Raw genomic sequence first — 13,043 nt, forward strand, 5'->3', positions numbered from 1 at the left:
ATATTTATTTACACATTTATCAGCATCCTAGGAAGGCAATTCTGTAGAAGTGTTTGTGTGTAAATTACACTAAAGAGTGTGACTGAATGGGATTCCAGTTACCCCAGAAAGCAGGATGAAGTAAAGCCAGTAACTTTCCACCATACAATGCATTCCAAAATGCATTCTCCACCATGCATCACATTAACTCTGTTAGCTGAAGCATCTCTTAAACAAACTGTTTGTAACCTAGGATTTCAGCAGTGTAAATCAATACATTGCAATACCTGCAGTTGCCTCCAAAAAACCTCTTCTTTTGTAAACAGAATTACTAATAATTGATTGCCAACCTTCATTTCCACTAATGTGATTCATTTAACTGAGTACATGGATACATATATAGGATGTAGCATTCAATATGTAGAACACATTACAGTGGATCTATGAACAAGATTCCATAATTATAGATCTGTATAAAAAATAGAACAGCCTATTGCAAGATCTTTTAACCCAGCTGCACAGATTTATCACTGCTCTTAGTTGAACAAACGGCATTGACATGCTTGACAGAAAGGAAAATTTCTGAATATACACACAGAACTGCTAGTCCAGATGGCCTTCGTTTGGAGGATAATTCATAAGCTTTACACCAGCAAACTTGTTTTTTCTTCATTGGAATTTTCATCTCTCAGCATTCCAAACTGCCACTGCTGATATTCATTTTATATCACAGCTACTGATGAGCTTTGAATAGATTTAAAATTACCCTCTTGTTGGTATATTTCCCTCTCTCCCTCCCTCTCTCCCTCCCTCTCTCTCACACACACAGCATTGTTGCATGCAAATTAGAAAGGATTAAATACTTATGGGTATATGAGATTTTGAAGTGCAGTTGCATTTGTGCTGTAGATATTAGGGTCACGTCAGCAAGTGGAAAATCACTTGATGTCTCTCAATAAGCTGACATTTTTGAGAACTGTTCCTTCTGATCCTGGAGGAGTCAGGGAAATTAGTAAACTGACTCACATGTAATAACAAAATTATTAGTTAGAGTTGTCACTAATAAGTATGACACTAATAAGTATGATGCACAGAAAATCTAACATCAGAGAATGCAGGCATTTTCTGGAAAGGTGGTTCACCTGTTCCAAGGACAAGCAATGGAGAATGCAGCAATTCTTGGTACCCAGCTATCAGCCAGAAGGACGTTATCCAATAAAAGGGCTCAGCAATGTTGCTAAGGAACTAGACATTCCCATTTATTAGTATTAACATTTCTATATGGTTATTCCCCTTCTGGTGTTTCATAAACATCATGTGGGCACCATCACTGTCTTGCTTTTATATGTGGCAAAATTCTTAATAGATGATTAGCATTGTCTCAATACAAGATGGCAGGGAAAACCTACGAAGGAAAGGCATGAGGAAAAATTGTTCCGGTGGCAAAGGGGATATTTTCTTTGGTGAAAGATATACTAGAAAAATCTAGACAGCATATTAAAAAAGCAGAGACATCACCCTGCCAACAAAAGTGCGTATAGTCAAGGCTATGGTTTTCCCAGTTGCAATGTATGGCTGTGAAAACTGGACCATAAGGAAGATTGAGTGCCAAAGAATTGAGGGCTTTGAATTGTAGTGCTGGAAGAGACTCCTGTGAGTTCCTTGGACCGCAAGGCGATCAAACCAGTCAGTCCCAGAGGAGATCAACCCTGACTGCTCTTTAGAAGGCCAGATACTGAAGATGAACCTTAAATACTTTGGCCACCTAATGAGAAGGAAGGACTCCCTGGAGAAGAGCCTGATGCTGGGAACAATTGACGGCAAAAGAAGGAGGGGATGGCAGAGGATGAGGTGGCTAGATGGAGTCACTGAAGCGGTTGGTGTGAGCTTAGGTGTACTCCAGCAGATGTGGAGGACAGGAAGACCTGTAGGAATGTTGTCCATGAGGTTGCGATGGGTCAGAAACAACTTCGTGACTAACAACAAAATACTAGAAAAATGTAATATCCTATAAAAGTATCATCAATAGTTTGAAATAATTTTGAAACCAGCACTCTGTAAAATGGGAAGGCACATTATTCAGTACACATGTCTTCATGTTTCTCCTGGTTTGAACCTCCGCATATATCATCAGAAGCTTCATCTGAATCTTGGAGGACCGAAAGAAGGGCAAGAATTTTTCAGTGGTAGTTCTCTGATTATTGTTGTTATGTTACAATTATACCCCATCTTTCTTCCTCTTGCAGGAAACCAAAATGGCTTACAAAGTTCTCCTCCTCTCCATTTTCTCCTCACAACAACAATTTTGTCAGGTAGGTTAGGCTGACAGTCAGAGGTCCATCCAATGAGACCCAGTGAGTACATGAATAGGCCAGAAACAGAACCCACAAGTCCCGAGTTCCAGTTTGTGTGCCACACTAACTGATCTGATTGTGGAATGCTCTTTCCACTGAGGTCCACCTGGTGCCAATGTTGGCATCTTTTCAGACATTTTTGTCCATCTAGCAAGAGCATCTCAGAGGATGAGGGATGGAAGGAGGCTGGAGATGCTTCAGGTCACTCTATCCTCCTCCACTCCCTGCTAATGTGCTTGTTGGGAGGGGGCAGGAGAACGGGGTGGACCTCTGATTTCCGGCTCAAAGGTTGGAATGCTGCCTCTGACCTGGAGCTGGAAATCCAAGCTAAGCTCTGCCCTCCAGCCCCCTCCAGGCAATGTCCAGGAGCCATGGGATGGTTCCCTTAGCTGCTTTGTAGAGACTGTGCCTATGGCTTTTTTTGGATTGTCCAGCATATTATGAACCATATTTGTGGCACTCTAAGTGAGCATTAAAATGTTTTCAGACATCCCAACTTGCATATCTAAAATTGATTTTTCCTCTAGGTAAGAAGAGATCTCTAAACAACATTGCAACATTGCACTTAATAAGTATATTTAAAGCATCTCTTTTGAATTACAAGCTTGTGAGTATTTTAATGTGACATGCACTATGTAGGTCATGTATATGTTAATATAATAAATTATATGTACATTTATATTTGTGTATATTAGGAAATCAATCAAAATTATTTCAAATTAATTTCACTAATGGAAAGTATTTTATTTCAGAAAGATGTGAATTATTATTTTAATTATTATCTAAGCTTTCTAGAGTAAACTACAGTCATTAAATGCAACTTTGCAGCTAACATTCAGTATTTTTTAAAAATAAAAATTGCAATTGTTTGATGGGATCTGATAATTAATGGAATTTGAGCAGGACAAGAGGGTTAATATAATTGTATCTTTTTGTTTGATTTTCCTAAGCAAGATACCTCCTTTCAAGTGCTTTGGGTGGGAATCCTCTATTGCTTTCATTAACTTCCAAAAAGGGATTTGTCTTTCAACTGATCAGGGGCAAAAACAGTTACTCACCTCCATACTTTTCCTGAACCCACTAATTATCAGGATCTACCCCCAGATAAATCAGTACTTTAAGCAACAGCAACCACTACTCTTGTTACCATCCCTGCCTATATACTTTTGACCCTTTGAACTTTTCTATATGGGGTTGTTAACTGGCCACTTATCTACCGTATCTACTTTCAGTTTTGTTGCAGAATCAAAATCAGAATGTGACCTGCAGAAAATTTCCTTCCCTGCTTTTCTGCTACATAACCTCTAGATGGCACTGTGGTACAATGGAGGAGTGGAACTAAGCGAGAGGAAACCATACTTTCTCTCTTTCGCAATTAAATGATATAAGTCTTTAAATGATGTCCCTGTAGCCAGAGGTGTACCTACTGCTTGGTAAAAGATTGGTCTAAAATCAAAGCCTCCATAGCAAAAAGAGGGAGCAAATGACTATACCATCGGTGGGAAATGATGGCGACAGCATCAAATAGGCCCAGTGTGAGTGTCAGAATAAATAGTGCCAATGATAAGTCATCTGAACCAGTGGGAGTTGATAGGAAAATGGAACTTGTTTTCTTCCTCCACTAGTTTCTTCTCCATTGTAGGATGTAAGCTGCAACTCTCAGGGTTATGCTCCTTCTTCATTGATTGTCAGTGTTCCTTTTGTCTGAGCAGCACAGCCAGAATGGTTGCATTGGACCACTGCTTCAGAAAGGGTTTGTTTTGCCAGGAGCTGTGAACTCCCAATGCAATGGTACTTGCTTTTGAAGTGTGTACTTCCTACAGCATCTGCCTTGCTCCAGTTACACGCTGAAACTATGCAGCTACAACTTAAATTATAAATGATTATAAATGTAACTCTTTAACAGTCAACACCCACACTGGTCACTCATAAGCACTCATTTTCCTGAATTATAGCTGAGAGTGCAATCTTATGCATGCTTGGATAGGAAAATGTCCTACAACTCTGAACATGGCCCAGCTCATTGTAGGGCTTTTTCTGTCTGAAGATGCAGAGGAAAGATTGAACCCTAAAAATCTTAGGACACACTCCTTTGACCTCCTAGCTTGGAGCCCCAGAACTGGCACTCATAGACCCTCTCCCTTATATATTTATTTAAAGCTTTTCTATCCCAGCCTTCGTATGTCTCAGGGTGGTACAGTTGGTGTGGTTCTTTCCACACTGGCTGGGCTCCGAAGATGGAAGGCCTGTCTTCGCAGCTTGCATGGGAGAGGTTTTCCAGGGAAGCGGAGGGAGAGAAGAAGGCACGATCATCCTCTGAAGAATCCCAGCAGTGCCTTTGCCTCTCTTTCTTGATGGGATGGGAAGACATTTAGATGGCTGAGATCTACCAATAAGGACAAGTGCCAAGTTCTCCACCTAGGAAAAAGAAACCAAAGGCATCAGTACAAGATGGGGAATACATGGCTCAACAGAACTGAAAAAGAAAAAGATCTCGTAGTAATTGTGGAGAATATGCTAAATATGAGCAAACAATGTGATGCAGCTGCCAAAACGGCAAATGCTATTTTGGAAAGCATTAACAGAAGTATTACTTCCAAATCACAAGTAGTAGTAGTTCCTCTATACTGCTCACTAGTCAGACCTCACCTGGAATATTTTGTCCAGTTCTGGGCACCTAGATTTAAGAAAGATGCAGGTAAACTAGAAAGGGTCCAGAGAAGGGCAACAAAAATGGTCCAGAGTTTGGAAACACTGCCCGATGAGGAAAGACTGAGAAAACTGGGCATGTCCAGCCTTAAGTGAAGAGAAGACTGAGGTAGGACAAGATATCCCTCTAGAAGTGCCTCAAAGGCTGTCACAAAGAAGAAGGTCAAGATCTCTTCTTGCTGATGCCAGAGTGTAGGACACGGAATAATCAGTTCAAGCTGCTATAACCCAGATTCAGGCTAGATATCAGGAAAAGCTTCCTCACTGTCACAGCAATACAACAGTGGAACCAGCTGCCTAGAGAGGTTGTGAGCATTCCCACACGAGAGACATTCAAAAAAGACACTGGACAGCCAGCTGAGTGGGATGGTGTGAACTGGTGTCCTGCAACAGCAGGGGGTTGGACTTGATGGCCTTCATGCCCTTCCAACTCTTCTATTCTATGATGCTACCATCTAAATATTTTGGAGAGTGAGGCAGCTTTCATCTCTGTGCTCTTCCCACCTTTCACTGGCTGCCTTAATCCTCTGTGTTCAGAATGTTAGTGGGCAGCCACACTGAACGGTGCCCATAGCCACTGCATTATATCAGTTCTCACTTAAAAGCCTGTGCTTGGTGAACTCAGATAGTGTGTATGTTTGTGTTGGGTACCTTCCAGTTGTGGTGATGGCATGGCGTCTTCTTTTCCCACTTCCCTACTTCCTCTTTAATACTTCTCTCTGTTCCTCAGGAAGTGACTGCTGATTATGGATCAGGCTGTGAGACAAAATTTCACATGATAGCACAGATGAACCTGCAGGCACTGTAGCTGATCTGCAGATGAAATGTGAAGGAATAGCTGCTGACCTGAAAGGCAAAGTTGAAATAAGGTTAAAAAAGACTTCACAGTAGTTCTGAAAAGCCTAATCAGATTTCTCTTGCAGTTGGATGAAAGAGGGTAACGTATAACACAAACAAACACAGACCTGGCATCGGCATGGTGCTTATTGGTGCAGCTCTGTGTGGATACTTATCGAGGTATTACTGGCACCTACAAATAAACTTGTCTTCATTTTGTCACTTTACACTGCATAGGCAGGGAATTCAAGCATGAATTTTGATATGTTTAGAAATAATCTAGGGGCAGCACTGTTAAGAAATAGTGAGGATTCTGCCCTCAAAATAAATCTAACTTGTCTATAAAGGTCAGGATGTAGCTGTCTTAAGGAACCAGTTTCAACAGCCCTTTTTGCTTAAACACTTTTTGAATTATCTGTGGATATGATGAATTATCTTTTAGGATACATCATGCTCACAGATATTTATTTATTTATTTAAAGCATTTCTGTGCCGCCCCCATCGCAACAAAGCCTCGGGGCGGCTCACAACAAAAACAAAAACAGACAAAATCATACAAAAATTATACACTAAAAATATTAAAACCCGGTGCATCTCGGCTTAATTTTTTTTTTAAATCCTACATAATAAATTAACACTTAAAATAAGTTTTAAATAAAAAGGTCTTAGCCTGCCGCCGTAAAACAAATAACGACGGCGCCAGGCGGACCTCTCTGGGGAGCGCATTCCATAGGTGGGGCGCCACCACAGAGAAGGCCCTCCTCCGGGTACTCACCCTCCTAATATCATTCACAGAGGGTTCCCAGAGAAGGGCATCTGTTGCTGATCTCAAGGGGTGGGAGGGCATATATGGACGCAAGTGTTCCTTTATATATCATATCCTGATTTGCTCAGATGCAGAAGAACCAAAACCACTATCTCTGTTAAGGTTTTTAGACCTATAGAATCAGAACTAGAGTTCATCCATTAACATTGATCCATTCTACAAGTAGGATCGAAAAAGGACATTTTCATGTAAGGCACAATTAATTTGTGAAAGATATAATTGCCACAAGTTATCTTGGAGGCTACCTGCATATATAACTTTTGCATATATATGCAACCTACCTGCATATATAACTTATATGCTACCTGCATATATAACTTATATAAGGGCCATGATCAGGACCAAGCTGCAGACAGCTACCAGAGGTGAGTCAATGGCTGGAAGTCAAGCCAAGGAACTGGGAAAGGGAAATTTAGGAATACTCACCCAAAGAAGACCTTGCTGTTCAGCCCAAAGAGGAAGAGTTGTATTGCCCTGCTGTCCATGATGCCCTATCTAGCCCAAGGGGGTAGGGCCAGTCCAGAGCCAAAGGTGATCCAATCTGCCATTCTAATAGTTTTCCACATGTGGTAGTCTTTGCAAGGCTGAACACAGAGGGTTGCAGCTGTCAGAGTCTGTGGCTGGTGTGTGGGCAGCCAGAGACAAGGCAAGACCTACCAGGACCAGGGCAACAGAACGTCAGGCAAGACAGAGTCCAAAATGCAGGGTTTAACGGAGAGTCCGAGTCATAGTCATGGCACAGACCGAGGATGTGAAGAACCAGAAGAATGCAAGAGGGCAGAGCAAAGATATGCTTCTGGTCTCAAGAACCAGAAGAATGCATGAGGGCAGAGCAAGGACATGCTCAGGAACAGGCCAAAGGTTAAGAACCAGGAGGACAAACAGAGCTTCAGGTACCTTGGACGGCATAATAGGGCAGGAAACACAGCACAGCAGAATACATGGCAAGGCAAGAGATGCGAGACAACAGGAACCAGATGGAGCAGGGCAAGATGCAGGAACTTAACCATGGCTCACAGGAAGCCCTGCCTTACTGAGGCAATGCAGTGAGGCAGGCTCCATGTGCAAGGCAAGATACAGGTTAGGCAAGAGACAGGCACAACAGCAAGGCATCACAGAAAGGCAGGAACCAGGAGCAGGAATGCTCAGGCAAGGTGTAGGCACAGCAGCAAACAAGAGGACCTGCGCCACTGAGGCAACAGGGCAAGGCAGGGGACAAAGCAGGAGAAGGCACTACAGCAAATGGGAAGATTTCATTGCCAAGGCCACTTCCAGAGGGAAGAGCTTGCCCTTATTTCCTTTTTTATACACATATTTATAGGCCCCCCATAACTGCTGAGGCCTTCCTAGGCGACTTACATATAGCTCTTTCCCCAGGACTCCCAGTTGGCTCTTACCAGTAGACTGAGAGCTCCAGCAGGGCTGGGACTGATCCTGCAATGACAGTGGCAATTGTTCTGGTTCTGGCCACCAGAGCAGCCCAGATCCTGAAACAGCCCTGGCAATTCCTGACAATCATGGTTAATTGCCCCAGCAAAGACTAATAAGTTACAATATACCTCTAATTATCATTTTTGGGATCAAACCACATGTGACAATCTCCCTTTATTTTGCTTGTGAATGTTCCAGAAGAATCTGGCTAGTCAGTGTCAGCAGCAAGCCTGTCCTCTTCTTTGGCTCCATGCAGCTTTCGTCAGTCTGATATCCTCCAGATGTTTTGGACTCTAGATCCCAGCATTCTTGACAGTTGGCCACACTGGGAACGATGATGGGAGCCTAGATCCAAAACATCTAGAGTGCAGCTGGTTGGTGGAAACTGACTCAAGTTATGAAACTGGCTCCATTCCCATCCTGAAAGCATTGAATCAAAGCTTTGAACTGTGTCTGCACCTTTACAGCTGTGCACGCAATCAGGCACCTCAGCTGAGGTTTCTGTTTGTGAGAACAGTCCCTTTGCAGGTATAGCCCTCCAAGATGTTTTGGGGTCTGAGAGAAGAAAAAACAAGGACGAATGGTTGTATCCTTACATTGCTGTGGTTCCTGGCTTGTTTCTTTTTCAGATATTTGTCTCAAGATTGAGCTGCTTCAAGGAGGAAGAATCAAGAAGGTTGAAAGGGGTCAAAAGCTGTAAGAAGAAAAAGTATGGCAATAAAGAAACAACTTACTTGGGTCTACATTTTACCCATAATGCCCCCTAAGCAGGTATTAGATTTAGTGTGAATGCCCCATCCCCAGGTAGTAAGCACTTCAGTACTATATGAAGTAGGTGTCCTCACCTTGTCTTATAGTAGGGCCACCCTTATTGGGGTGGTTAATGCCACTAAGCTAGTGGCATATATCCAGTGTCTGAGTCTCACTGTCCCCCTTCTGTGTCATCTGTTGACAAAATAAGTTGCTGTAATATGTTCTGCATCATCTAATTATACTGTGCAGCTGGAGCATAGCCATGGACTCCTAGAATAGTCCACATTTCTGGAAACATATTAGGTATCACATCATTTGCTGTCAGGTACATAGTAAAAGACGCTTAGTAAGGCAGAGTTAAATGACAAGCACTGCCATGTTGTGTTCAAATCAGTGGGCCTAAGAATGAATGGATTAATGGAACTAAGAATGGTAGTGACTCAATTGATTATGAGTGCATAATCCTTAAAGAGGCGAACAAGAGGAAACCTGCACTTATGATGCATTTATTTGTTCTGCTGAGCTTGTACAATGCAAACAATTTATCAACACATACTTAATGTTTGCACTCCATTAAGTGTAGCAAAAGTCAGTGCTTTTGTTTCATGGAGATCCAGACATATCACTTGGTTGAAGTGTAACGTACCTCTCTCTGGTGCTCTTTGCTTTTCCTTTTTCTAATTCTAAGCTGAATTTCAAGTGAGCAAATTAGTAAATTTATCATTTTCCCTCTAATGGTGTCATATGGACAGTTTGATGAAATAGCTCATTATGGTCAATGAAGTGAAATATGAGTTCCATCAGCACATTTTCATTAAACAGGGCTACTGGAATTAGTTTGCTGTTATCAAGGACCATGGGATACAAAAATAAAATTAAGCAGGCTATTAGCAGATAAATTCAAAGAATGTCCCAACAGAGTTAGTATGCAATCCACTCAATTCTGCGACTGTTTTAGTCTCTATTAAATAAGTGAATGCTGAACAGGGATAGTGCTTGGTGGATTGTGTCCTCAAAAAACAACTGCTGCTGTGAAACTCAAAAGGGCTATTGTGTGCTAAAATGAATTGGGGAGCAGCACTGTTAATATATGATGAAGATATTAAATTTAATCCAGAGTCTCAAAGCATATGAGTGTACTTAAATGCTTCAGCCTTCTGCTGCAAGACAACTCCACTAGCAAAAGTAGCTGTTATACGACCCTCACCAGTCTCTTGGCTTATTTTGCAGCCTGCTGGCCTTGACATTTCAGCCAAGAATTCCAGCCCTGCCTCTTCTTCCAGTTCAGTTTTAGATTCTGAGGGAACCATGCTGGAATTCTGTAGTTTGGGAGAAACAAGGCCAGTTCTCACAGTCCCAGTCCAGACAGCCTACCCAGAAGAATGTTATACTGGATGTTCCCTTCCACAAAATAGAATACATTCCCTAAATGTTACACTGTCACCTGTTTTTCATTCCATCATCCATGCATTGACAGAATCACTTATTCTTTTTACCAGAATTTTGTTTTATTCATGCTTATTCACATTGCCACTAATCTGCAACAGGAGTAACTCACATTCACATAAATGCACGTTAGCACTAATGCAAATTAGGGCAAATCTCCCAAAAGCGAAAACCTGATCTACAGGTCAACGGGAAGTGGAAAAAGCTGCTCTGTTGAATCTGAAGTTTGGAGTCAAACAAATCAGAATGGATTCATTTGGATTCACTGCAGATTTCTCTGATTTGCCTAGCTTGTAGTATCAAAAGCTACTGAGACATCTAAGAGAATCAAGAAGGTAGCACTCTCACTGTGCTCTCTCAGCAATGGTCATCACACAGTTCAACCAAGGTAATTTCAAATTCAAAACCAGACCTAAAGCCTGATTGAAAGGGATATAGAAAGGGATCTAAATTTAAAAGTGGTTGGAGTTGGCTGGTTGGTATCTATGCAGACCGCATGCTGAAGAAAAAGAAGTCAGTGACCAGCCTGTCGCTGTTAATTTCTTCTCCCCCCTGCCCCCCCAGATGCAGAACCTGGCATTTGCCCCTACTGAATTTCATCCTGTTTCTTTCAGCCCAGCACTTGAACCTATCAAGATCATCTTGAATCTCCTTTCTGTCTTCCACGGTATTAGCTATCTTATCCAGTTCTGAGTCATCTGCAAATCTGATCATCATTCCCTGTACTTCCTCATCCAAATCATTAATAAAAAGATTGAAGCATTGGACTCAGGACTGAACCCTGCAGTACTTCACTAGTTACCTCCCCCCAGAAGATACCACTGATGAGCACTCTGTGAGTCTGATTCTGTAGCCAACTGTGGATCCATCTGATTGTTGTTTCATCTAGCCCACTTTTAGCTAGTTTGCTTACCAGGAGGTCATGGGACACCTTGTCAAAGTGTTGCTGAATTCAAGATAAACTATGTCCACAGCATTCCCGCAGTCCAACAGGAAGGTTGGGCTTGGCCAGGTAAGTTGTCCCACATCATCCCACCTCAAGAGTTGAAAGTCATTCAATATACCTAGGAAGGCCTCAGCAGTTATAGGCAGCCTATAAATACATGCATAAATAAAATATAAATAAACAAATATATACCTGGTCCCACTGGTGCTTTGCATGACTGTACGAATGGAACTGCCTCAGCTATGGAGATTGTTGTGATGGATGCCAGCAACTTGTTCTTCAAAGTGTTGTGCAAACTTGTCACCGCATGCTGCTGATGGTTCCACCATCTTTCTCCTTAGCCCAGACTGGTGTAAGGCATGCACTATGGAGAAAAGCTCCGCTTGAGAACACAAAGAACATGCAATGCTGGTAGATAATAATTCCCTCATTGTGCTAACTATACAGGCATGATTGTTATATTCAGCAGAGTGTACTACTTGGTCAGTTTTAACCCAGAGTTAACTCATGTCATCCTGGTGAAATGTTTCAGAGGAGCAAATAGATATATCATAATTTTATCCTGCTTTCCCCACTGCTCATATTATCACAGGTAGCATATTTGGGAATATTTTTCCATGTAAAACCAGAGGAAGACTGCTTGTGGTTTGTTCAGACTTGTACTGAGATCCTGCCAAGGGGGGAGGTGGGTTTAACCTGAAGCCCCCACTGGGATATTAATCCAGAATGGTCTCACTTTGCCATTAAAAATATCTCATTTATGCCATCACCACCCCCTACCAAGCACACAGGCACAACACACACACTATAGCAATCAAGCAACCAAACAAAAACACTCACCAACATACAGGCAAAAGATACCACAAACCCCCAAGATGGACTAGTTATATGCTCCCTTTTGATTGGTAGCATTAGGAGCCATCTTAGAAATGGCTCAAGTTCTTGTCAATCTCAAAAAGGTGCAAAGAAGCCATCTTTGCCCAGCATGCTTGGTAATTGTGAATGAAACCTAACCTAGGCCACCAAAAAAGGTAGAATAAGAAGGTAGGAGGGATTGTTACAATGCTGGACCAAGGGAAGATGACCACCGCCCCCTCTGCCCCCGCTGCTTTCCTATAATCTCTTTTTTCCAGTGTTTTGATTTAGAAGTAGTAGAGCTATTTACATTTTTTTAAAACAAGATTTTAAAAATTTGTTTTCAGAAAATACAAAAGAAAAAAAGGCGTTTATAAGAAGAAAAGAAAAAAAAGGAGGGAAGCCAAGGGTCATTCTAAGGATTTAACAAGCAATTCCTCATTTAAGCACATTTACAATAGACAAAAGTATAGCCATTCTCCCGGCCCACCCATTCAATTCTCAATCATATATTTATAGTTATAAATCTCAACATTGAGTTGGTACTAATGGTAATCATAGATGTTTGTATAAAATATGTTTTCTTCAACGATTATTTAAATTGTTCAAAGTAGATCTTTCATCTTGAAATTCCAGTAAATTCTTGAACTGGCCTTCTGTTGACACAACGTGTTAGCTTTCTCATTCTTGCATACTTCACTAGCGTGTTGTTCCAGTCTTCAATGGCTAGGCTATCTTCAGCTTTCCACTTTGAGGCAATTATCACTCTTGCTGCAGTAATCATATATTTGTATAATTCTATCATAACCTTTGGAATTGTCTCTGGGACAGTATTCAGTAACATGTTCTTGGCATTCATTAGAAAGTCAATTTTGAGTACTTTCTGCATCTCAGCATGCATCTGCTT

Source organism: Varanus komodoensis, unplaced genomic scaffold, assembly GCF_004798865.1.
Source record: "Varanus komodoensis strain SLA01 unplaced genomic scaffold, ASM479886v1 scaffold58, whole genome shotgun sequence".
Lineage (NCBI taxonomy): Eukaryota > Metazoa > Chordata > Lepidosauria > Squamata > Varanidae > Varanus > Varanus komodoensis.